A 10,162-nucleotide genomic window follows, 5' to 3' on the forward strand; every position below is an offset into this window, starting at 1 on the left:
GTTAGAGCTAGCAGGTCCTGCCCCTCCCCCATTAACCCCCCACAGCACTGACTCATGGCCCCATCCACAGGTTGGGAGTGAGGGGCACCAGCAGGGCTTGGGCGGGGGCAGGGCTGGGCTAGCAGGGGCTGCAGGTTGGGAGTGAGGGGCACCGGCAGGGCTAGGGGGGAGCCCAGGGCTGGGCTAGCAGGGGGCTGTGGGTCGGGAGTGAGGGGCTCCCTGGGTGTTACCTGCAGTGTCAGCGTCTCCTGCAGCGTGGGGGGGCCAGTTCCCTGCAGATCCAGCCCTGGGCTCGATTCATGACCCTCCTGCAGCCAAGGATCAGGTCAACGCCCCGTCCTGACCCCCCCAGGCACTGGGCGACTCCTACCAGGTGCAGGATCCTTTCGGCGCAATCCCAGCCCAGACCCCCATGCCCCTAGGGGTCTCCCAGCCCCACTGCTCCATGGCTCCGCAGTGGGGAGGCTCAGGGGAAGCGCAGGGCTGGCGCCCCCTCCCTGGGGGGCTCGACGCTCATGCTGCAGGCCTCCAGCTGGGACAAGCCTGGGAGGTTTGAGTTACAGCAGCTGGGGACGGGGAAGTCGCTCAAAAGACCTGAGGGGAAAGAGAAATACATCAATTAATGTTAGCTGGGAAGAGAACCCAGGAGTCCTGGCCCCCTGGCCCTGCCTTCTCCAACCACTAGACACCACTCCCCCCGGCATGCAGGTTTTAGGGGGGGGTTCTGAGTTCTAGAACATGGGGAGCCTAGAACCACTATCCCCAGCTGTCGTGCTCTAGAAAAAGTGCCAACGTGCTGGCCGGCCTAGAACTCGCCCCAGACACGTTGGTTGGCTCTAGAATGTGCCCCTGGTCAGACCCCCCGTTCTGCCCTACGGCACACATTGGGATCTAGATCGTGCCCAGCACTGAATGAATCCGCATTGCGGCCCAGGGGGACGTGAATGGTGCCAAATTTCTCCAGTGCCGCATGGCACCAGGGTCTGGAGCAGCCAGCGACAGGGCAGTGTGATCTAGAACACAACCATGTTCACAGCTTCTAGAACCCATGGGATCTAGACCCTTGGAATTTACAAGCTGACGCCAGGGTCTGGAACTGGGATCTAGAACGTGGCAACCCTCCATTCTTCCCAACATGACCCTCTAGAGCTAAGCACTGGCTATTTATGCCCCCCAGTTCTCGAGCACAGTGTTCCTGGGTTCTAGGTGCCGCCAGCTCCCAGCCCTTCTGACTCTCCAGTGACAGCTGCAGATTCCAGAACCGGTAGCTGGGGAGGGAGGTGGGGATGGGATCCAGATGCAGGGACGTCTGGGGGGGGCCAGCCCTGGGGAGGGGGGCAGCTAATGTGCTTGCCTTTGAAACCGAAACCTGAAACTCAGCCCTTTCCCCACCTGCCCCTCCCCTACGGAGAGAATCCCGAATCCCTGCACTGAGCCCCCCATTCTCATTGCCCTGGGGGGCGGCGGGCTGGGATTGAGTGGTCAGAGCAGGGGGGGCTGGGAGCCCGGACACCTGGGTTCTCTCCCTGGCTCTGGGAGCGGGGTGGGGCTAACAGAGTATAACCAGTTTGTAGAGAGATTAGATTCTGACCCCGAGGCTATTTGCATAAAGTGTTACCCACAATCCCCGGCGACATGACCTCCTGTGCAGGAACCAGCCCCCGCTGCTGAGCAGGTATGTGCAGCTCAGCCAGACGTGCGCCAACCTGCCAGTGCAGGGAACAGCCAGCGCGGCGGTGCCCCTCACTCCTGACCCACAGCCCCCGCTCGCCCGGCCCTGGGCTCCCCCCAACCCTGTCGGTAACCCTCACTCCCGACCTGCAGCCCCTTCCAGCCCAGCCCTGCCGGTGCCCCTCACTCCCGACCCGCAGCCCCTTCCAGCCCAGCCCAGCCCTGCCGGTGCCCCTCACTCCCGACCCGCAGCCCCGCCCAGCCCAGCCCAGCCCAGCCCAGCCGGTGCCCCTCACTCCCGACCCGCAGCCCCTTCCAGCCCAGCCCTGCCGGTGCCCCTCACTCCCGACCCGCAGCCCCTTCCAGCCTAGCCCTGGGCTCCCCCCAACCCTGTCCGTGCCCCTCACTCCCGACCTGCAGCCCCCGCTCGCCTGGCCCTGGGCTCTCCCCAACCCTGCCGGTGCCCCTCACTCCTGACCTGCAGTCCCCGTTCGCCCAGCCCTGCCTGTGCCCCTCACTCCCGACCCGCAGCCCCCTGTTAGCCCAGCCCTGCCTGTGCCCCTCACTCCCGGTCCGCAGCCCCCGCTTGCCTGGCCCTGGGCTCCCCCCAACTCTGCCGGTGCCCCTCACTCCTGTCCCGCAGCCCCTTGCTAGCCTGGCCCTGCCCCCAACCCCAGCCCTGCCGGTGCCCCTCACTCCAGACCTGCAGCCGCCTGCGGTGTTCTAACAGCAAAGGCCTATCCAGGGGCATGTTGGGGTCTCTCTGAGCTGCTTTAGGTCCCAGGGGTTGGAGGACCAAGTAAATCTGGACCTGTGATCTGTGTCCCCCCAGTCTGTGTCCCCCCTTCTCCTGTCACTGGAGCACCACAGAGCTTCCATCCTGCCCAGGGAATAGGGACGTTCCCATCCCTGGCTCCGGAAGAGGAGTGGGGTCTAGTGGTTAGAGCAGGGCGGGAGGGGGGGAAGAGTTGGACTCCTCCTAATCCAGTAGCCCCCGCTTCCCTCCCAGAGCTGGGGAGAGAACCCAGAAGTCCTGGCTCCCAGCCCTCCTGCTGTCACCACTAGACCCCACTCCCCTCCCACAGCTGGGGAGAGGACCTAGGCGTCCAGCACCCCGCCCTCCCAGAGGGAGGCAGTGGCAGGCTGTGCCGGCCGGTCTGTGGCCCGGCTCTTGGCTAATGGAATCCAGACCCTGCAGCATCTAGGTGGATGGGGGGGGGGGGTCCCCTGCCCTGGGAGCTCCCTGCCCCGGCCCCCTCCTTGTTCACAAGCAGCCCCCCCTCCACGGGGCATCCCCCGGCCCCCACCTCTGCAAAGTGCACCTCTGCCGGTGCCCCTCACTCCTGACCCACAGCCCCTGCGACCCCCCAGCCCTGCCGGTGCCTCTCACTCCTGACCCCCTGCCCCCCGCAGCCCCACCGGTGCCCCTCACTCCCGACTCGCAGCCCCCCACTATTCCACCCACCTGACGCTGCAGGGCCCCTGTGCTGACGGACGAGGTCCCCGCGCCGTCGATCCTTCCCCCATGCGCCTTCGGGTTTCAACATGAGAAGTTAATCAGCCGTCGCAGCGCGGGGCTGGAATTCGCGTTTCCGGGCTGCCAGGGAATGGCAGGCCCGGGGGTGTGGAGGGAGCGTGTGTGCGGGGGGGGGGACACCGCCCCCTTCCATCGCTGAGCTATTGGGGCCCAGTGGGGTGGGGTGGGGTCCGCCAGCAGGGAGGGTGAGGGGCCGGGCAGGGAGCCGGGGGAAGGGGGGCTGGAGCCAGGTAGACAGGCAGCCTGCAAGCCAGAGATGGGGAGGGTGGAAATCTGCCGGGGGCGCGGGGAGGCAGGCCCCTCACCTGATCCAGGTCTGGCTTCAATTACAGGCCGGACCCCCACCCCCAGCCAGACGCGTGTGTGTGTGTGTGTGTGTGTGTGTGTGTATGTGTGTGTGTGTGTGGTGGAGGGGGTAACCGGCTCCTTTGTGTGTGAGCCCAGCCCTGGCCAGGGGGGCTGTCTGTAGGGGGCAGATCCCAATACCGGTCCCAATCCAGAGTCACACACACACACACCCATCTGCCACAAGGGCAGGGCTGGGTTCTGATCTCAGCTCCCCCGGGGTCAATCCGGAGTCACTCCTGTTCACAGTGGGGTCAGAGCCGGGTTCTGATCTCAGCTCCCCCAGGGTCAATCCGGAGTCACTCCTGTTCACAGTGGGGTCAGAGCCGGGTTCTGATCTCAGCTCCCCCGGGGTCAATCCGGAGTCACTCTTATTCACAGAGGGGTCAGAGCCGGGTTCTGATCTCAGCTCCCCCGGGGTCAATCCGGAGTCACTCTTATTCACAGAGGGGTCAGAGCTAGGTTCTGATCTCAGCTCCCCTGGGGTCAATCCGGAGTCACTCCTGTTCACGGTGGAGTCAGAGCTGGGTTCTGATCTCAACTCCCCCGGGGTCAGTCCAGAGCCACCCCAGGCTCCACTGGGAGCGAGGGTGGGCTCTTATCTCAGCCCCCCTCTTCCCAGGTGTGACCCACCCCACACTGCCAAGCCCAGACTCCCCCTGCACGGCGCCGGAGCCAGTTACACTCAGGTCCCGGTGCGGCTGATCTGCGACCCACAGCCCGGCAGGCCCAACCAGCGGCAGGTGGGTGCAGAGGGGGGGAAGGGGAGGTACAAAGACTCAGGATTAGCTCAGGTTGCAAAAATGCAGGAAGGAAACTGGCTTATCCCCTCCTCCCCCAGCAGCCAGGCTCCCCCCTGCTCTGGGGCCAGGTGGGAGCCAGCGCCCCCTACAGGGGACAAGCCCCATGCCCCATTCTCCGCCCCCCCAGCCAGCCCTCAACAAAGCAGCCACCTGCTTTCAGCCCTAGCCACTTGCCTGGAGGCCCTGCCCTGCCCGGCTCCTGCTTTTCACCTCCCTTTTGTGCTCTGAACATGGGCTGGTCGGTCGTGGAGCCAATGACTCGAGGGCGGCCGGAGACTCACAGCAGACAATGCAGCGCTGAGCCGGGCTGAAGCTAGGGAAAAGACCTGGATCATCAGCAGTTCAAAAAAGCCAAGCTAGGAAACTCAGTGCAAGCAAAAAGTTGGTTCAAAGACCCTCAGAGCGCCCGGCAACTGCAGGCGTGACCTTTGCAAATACCCACCGAGGCTGCGGTACCAGCATCTGTCGTCGAAAAAAGCCCTGGGACCTTCCACACCAAAAGACCGTCCGAGCGCTCGCAAAGCCGGAGAGGTTGCGAATGAACAATCCCACGTCACAGTGACGACTTGCCTTCCACGAGCGGCATGTTCATCTCTCCCTCCAGCCGCCATTTGAAAAACCTAGGAAATCACCAGCCCAAAAACTTCGTTAAAAAACAAAAAAAGCAAAAACCACGCTTGCAAAACGCTTGGGAGCCTGAGAGTCAGAGATTGCAAATTAACTCCCCGTCTGTTTTCTATGCTCTGCCGGCATTTGGCTGGCTGGTCCCTGTTGGCTGCCAGTTTTACTTCAAACCTAGGCACCAGCGTATGGTTTAAAAGACTGTTGGCGCACAAGTAAAGGAGATTCGTAGGGGCTGGATGGTTTCTATTAGGTTTTTTCCCCGTCCGCTTTTCATTTAAAATAACAACAACAAAAACCTAGGAAATCCCGAGGCCAAAACGTCGTGAAAGGAACCTCAGAGCTGCAAAGTGAAGGCAGGAAAACGGCAGATTAACTTGCGGGTAGCAGAAGTGGCCAATTCTGCTCTTGCCTGGCCAGGTTTGTATTTACTGGTTTGGTTTCTTTGTTTTTCAGTCTTTTTCCCTCTTTTCTTAAAAAAAACCCCAACCCCAAACCCGTAGGATGTTCCCTGCCACACACTTTGTTATAAGGAGATTTAGGCTGCAAAGCGACAAGACGCCAGGAAATGCCGTTGTGGAGGGGCCAGATTAATTCCCGATCTCTTTGGCATGGTCTGTTCTGGCCTCACTAAGCCGCATTTCTCACCGTGTGTGTTTCACCCTCTCCCTGTGTGGTGGGGCCGGGGGAGCTGTGCATTTCAGTGGGGGTTGGGGGGGGTGCTTCTTTTGCGGGAGGAGTTGTGTGGGTGGGGTGATGGGATGTGAACGCAGCAGGGCGTGTTCTGTTGGTGGGTGCCGTGGGATGTCTAGGTCTATTTGTGTGCGACCCTATTGTGGGTTGGATCGGCCGGGGCATGTGTGAGCTGTTGGGGTGCGTGGGTGTGGTGTGTTGGGTGGGGCGTGTTGCAGTGTGTTCAGTTCAGGGGGGACCCTGAGAATCCCTCAACGGCAGCTGTTCTGTAACAGGACCTCCTGTCCGAGGTCTGACAAATTCGCCGCACTTAACTCCCTGCTTCAAGAGGTTGCGGGAAAACCCTTTTACAGCCAGGTGCCGACCAAAGGGGCCTCCCGGGTCTCTGCAGGGCGGAGGCAAGCGAGACACGTCCTTCTGAGAATCCAGCCTCGCTGGGTAGCCACATGTCCATGACCCCAGCCCAAGCCAGGACCCGTGGCTGTTGCCAGCCTGCGTGCCGGCCCCTGATGTTACAGCTCGTCCGCCCTGCCCATCGAAAGCCAGCCTGGTTTCTGGCCCCAATCCCGCAGCTCCCCAAGACACATCCCACCAGCATCCGGCCCCTCACAGAGGCAGTGAAATCCGCGGCCAGGGACCCCATCACCTGAGGACTTGTCCAGCTGAGAAGGGTATGTCCCCAAAGAGCCAATGCCACTAGCCACGAATCAGGGGCCAGGGTGGGCACCAAACTGGCTCCCCCCCCCCCGTTTGCTCCCCAGCGGCAGGACGGCCCCCCGCTGCCCTTCCCATCAGCCCCGGCCGTGGAAACGGGGCATCCGCACGGCTGAGAAATACCCACAGCAGAGATACTGGCTCCCATCAGCTGCTTCAGTGACTGAATCCGTGGGGCTGAGGCCCCTCAAGTCTGGATCCCGGTCGTCCCATGGAGGGGAGACACCCCGTTACCCTGGGAAATGGGCTCCTGGCCCGCCCCAGCTGGCCGTTCGGGGACGTCATCTGGCAGACGCCCAGCCTGTTGGGTCTCTGTGAAGCGAGATCGGATTTTGGTTTCTGGGTAACCCTCTGGCGTCACTGTGACAACTCGTCTGACTGTCCCACAGTCCTGCCACTTGCACTGCCCCAGACCCCGTCCCCGGGCACCCCCTCACAATGCCCCCTCCCCGCCCGCCAGGGCCCGAGCTGGGATCTGCGTGGATTATCTCGTAGCCCTCTGAGGATGAGGTTTTGACAGATTCACAGCAGAGCATCTCCCCTGCACCCGCACACGTTAAACCACCGGCAGGGCTGGGGGAGACTAGGCCGGTGGGAGCAGGGCTGCAGGTCAGGAGTGAGGGGCACTAGCGGAGCTGGGGGAGGGGGGCAGGGCTGGGCTAGCAGGGGGCTGCGGGTCGGGAGTGAGGGGCACCGGCAGGGCTGGGCGAGCAGGGGGCTGCGGGTCGGGAGTGAGGGGCACCGGCAGGGCTGGGCTAGCAGGGGGCTGCGGGTCGGGAGTGAGAAGCACTGGCAGGGTTCAGGGACAGGGAGCACAGGGCAGGGGCTGCGGGTCAGGAGTGAGGGGCACCAGCAAAGGACCCAGACCCTCCTAGGGAGTCCAGGGAGGCAGTTTCCATGGTGCCCCAGGGAGCCCCTCCTGTTACCATGATGAACGAGGTCAGTTTCCTTCCCCATCCAGGGAGGAAACAGCCCCTGGGATGGGACTTTCCTCCCTGCAGGGCCCCATCCCCCCCCAGCCGGGGGCCCTGACCTCTGACCTCCAAACCCAGAGCACTGTGAAGGCAGAAGTGGGTGAGGGATCCCAGCGGCCGCAGGGGTCCCCCAGCCACCAGAGGGGCCAAGTCCCGGTGCCAGGTGAGGGGGTCCCTGCAGCAGTGCCTCCAGCGGGAGGCGCTGGGCTGCAGGGATGGGGGAGCTCAGCAGGGGGCGCTGGGCTTTGGTCAGCGGGGTGGGGCTCAGCAGGGGGCTCTGGGGAGCAGGGCAGGGGGCTCAGCAGGGGATGCTGGGCTGTGGGGAGCGAGTGGGAGTCAATAGGGGGCATTGGGCTGTGGGGAGGGAGGCGGAGGTCAGTAGGTGCTGTGACAGGGAATCCCCCATGGCTGGAGGGGTGCAGGGTCTCAGACACACAGGTCTGATCCCAGCCGGCTGAGGAACCCCAACATGGCACCTCCCAGCCAGACGTGCTTCCCTCGGCCCACTCACTTCAGGGGCCGCCCAGATGTTCTGCAGATGCTGCGAGAAACCTCTGACTTCCAAACCTGCTCATTGTCTCAGGGGCTCCCAGCCCCACAGCCATGTCCCCCCTAGCTGCGGGGGAGGGGAGTAATGGGTTACAGCAGGGGGGCGGGGCTGGGAACCAGGACACCTGGGTTCCATTGCTGATCTGGAATTGAGTAACCCCCAAGCTCACACCTGGATCCACTTATCCAGGGGAGCAGTGACCTGCTGTGGGTCACGGCTTGGCTTTCACCACTGCCATCCCCTGGTGCGGGGCTGGAGGAGGGAAGGGTGGGCACTGCTGTGGGGAAGCTCGCAGCACTGGGCCCCCCCTGACTGAACACTGCTGGGACACCGGGGTTCTGGCTCCTGGTTTCCGCCCCCCCAGTTACACCCTCCCCCCAGGTAATGACCCCAAGCCGGGCAGACCGAGGCAGAGGGAGCGAATGTCGGGTCTTTATGGCCGGAAATCACAATCTGGCCCGTAAAAGCATCAGACGCAGGAATGAGGGGTAGGGGGAGTGGCAGCTGTGGGGACCTGGGAGTCATGGCTCCTGGGTTCTCTCCCTGGCTCTGGGAGGGGAGGGGGGTCTAGTGGTTAGGGCAGGGGGGAGGGCACCACAGGGAAGTGGGCACAGCAGTAAATTACCCGATGGGGACTGGAGCAATCAACAGCCATTAACTAGCGATCCCCATACGCGCCATCCAGTTACCCCCATACCCCTCTGCTCTCCCCACCCCCATCCAGTTACCTCCATATTCCCCGTGCTCCCCCCACCCCCATCCAGTTACCCCCTGTGACGAAGTGGGACTGCTGTTAATGACAGATGTGACAAAGTGGGACTGTTCTTAATGTTTCCTCTGAATATTGTAGGGGTGCCTCAGTTTCCCCTATGCATTTCTTAAGTCTCTAGGTGGTGGAATAAAGGCCAGTGCACATAAATGGCTGACACTCTGTCTCCTGGTAACTAATGGCCAGGGTCTTCCCCCCCTGCAAGGGCGTGGTAAAGGTGGGGGAGACAGAGAGGTCAGGTGACCTCCTGGCCCGGGAAAGGGGCTGAGCAGAGAGGAGGGGCTGGAGGGGGTGGTTAGTCGGGAGTTGGCTGGGGACGAAGAGTGAAGTGCAGACATGGGGGTCTGGCTCACTGCCCCCCAGAATGGACCCGGCCGAGGGGTCTGGTTCGCTGTATCTACAAGCTCTGTTTTAGACCCTGTTCCTGTCATCGAATAAACCTCTGTGTTACTGGCTGGCTGAGAGTCACGTCTGACTGCAGAGTGGGGGTGCAGGACCCTGTGGCTTCCCCAGGACCCCGCTGGGTGGGCTCGCTGTGGGAAGCCCACGGAGGGGCAGAGGATGCTGAATGCTCCAAGGAGAGACCCGGGAGGTGAAGACGTGTGAGCTTCTTGCCCTGAAAACAGTCTGCTCCAAAGGAGAGAAGGCTCCCCAAAGTCCTGACTGGCTTTGTGGGGAGCAGTTCCAGAGCATCGCCTGGGGACTCCGTGACACCCCCACGCCCCCCTGCTCTCCCACCCCATATCTCCCATGCTCCGCCCCACCATCCAGTTACCTTCATACCCCCTGCTCCCCACACCCCATCCAGTTACCCTCATACCCCCCCTGCTGCCCCAACCCCATCTACCCACCCTCATACCCCCACCCCATCTATCTATCTATCTATCCCCAGCCACCCCCTCTATCTATCTCTCCAGAGCCTCATACCCTTGGGGGCAGTGTTTGGGGGGGCAGATCTTGGCTGACGTGTCCATGGGGCACCGAAGCCGGCAGGTTGGGATGGGAGGGGCCCAGCCGGGTGAGGGCTTGTGGGGCCCGGATCTGCCATGGCCACTGACAGGGGCTCAGGCCCTTCTGCCCTCCCCCCATTGCTTGGCCCACCTCCCGCCTTGTCCCTCTGTCTGTCCCTGCCTCTGGCCACTTCCTCCACCGCCCCCTCCATGCCCCACCTCTTAATGTCGGCCACCCCTGACCTGTGCTGCGCAGGGGCACAAACTGGCCCCTGTGTCTGCCCCATGGGGCGACCCACCCTTCTCCCTGCCGCCCTGCCAGGCCATGCTGCTGTACCTTTAAATACCCCCCTCCTTCCGGCCTCTGGCATCCCGGCTATTTTGCCAGCCTAAATTTAAACCGTGCCACCTCAGCAGGACTGACGGACGGACTCCGCCCCCCAGCAAAGAGCAGGGGAGGAATTGGTCACCCTGGATGGCCTCCGCTCCCCTCCTTGCCCAGGCACCAGGCCGGGCTGCAATCATGGCATGAAGT

Source organism: Chelonoidis abingdonii, chromosome 11, assembly GCF_003597395.2.
Source record: "Chelonoidis abingdonii isolate Lonesome George chromosome 11, CheloAbing_2.0, whole genome shotgun sequence".
NCBI lineage: Eukaryota > Metazoa > Chordata > Testudines > Testudinidae > Chelonoidis > Chelonoidis abingdonii.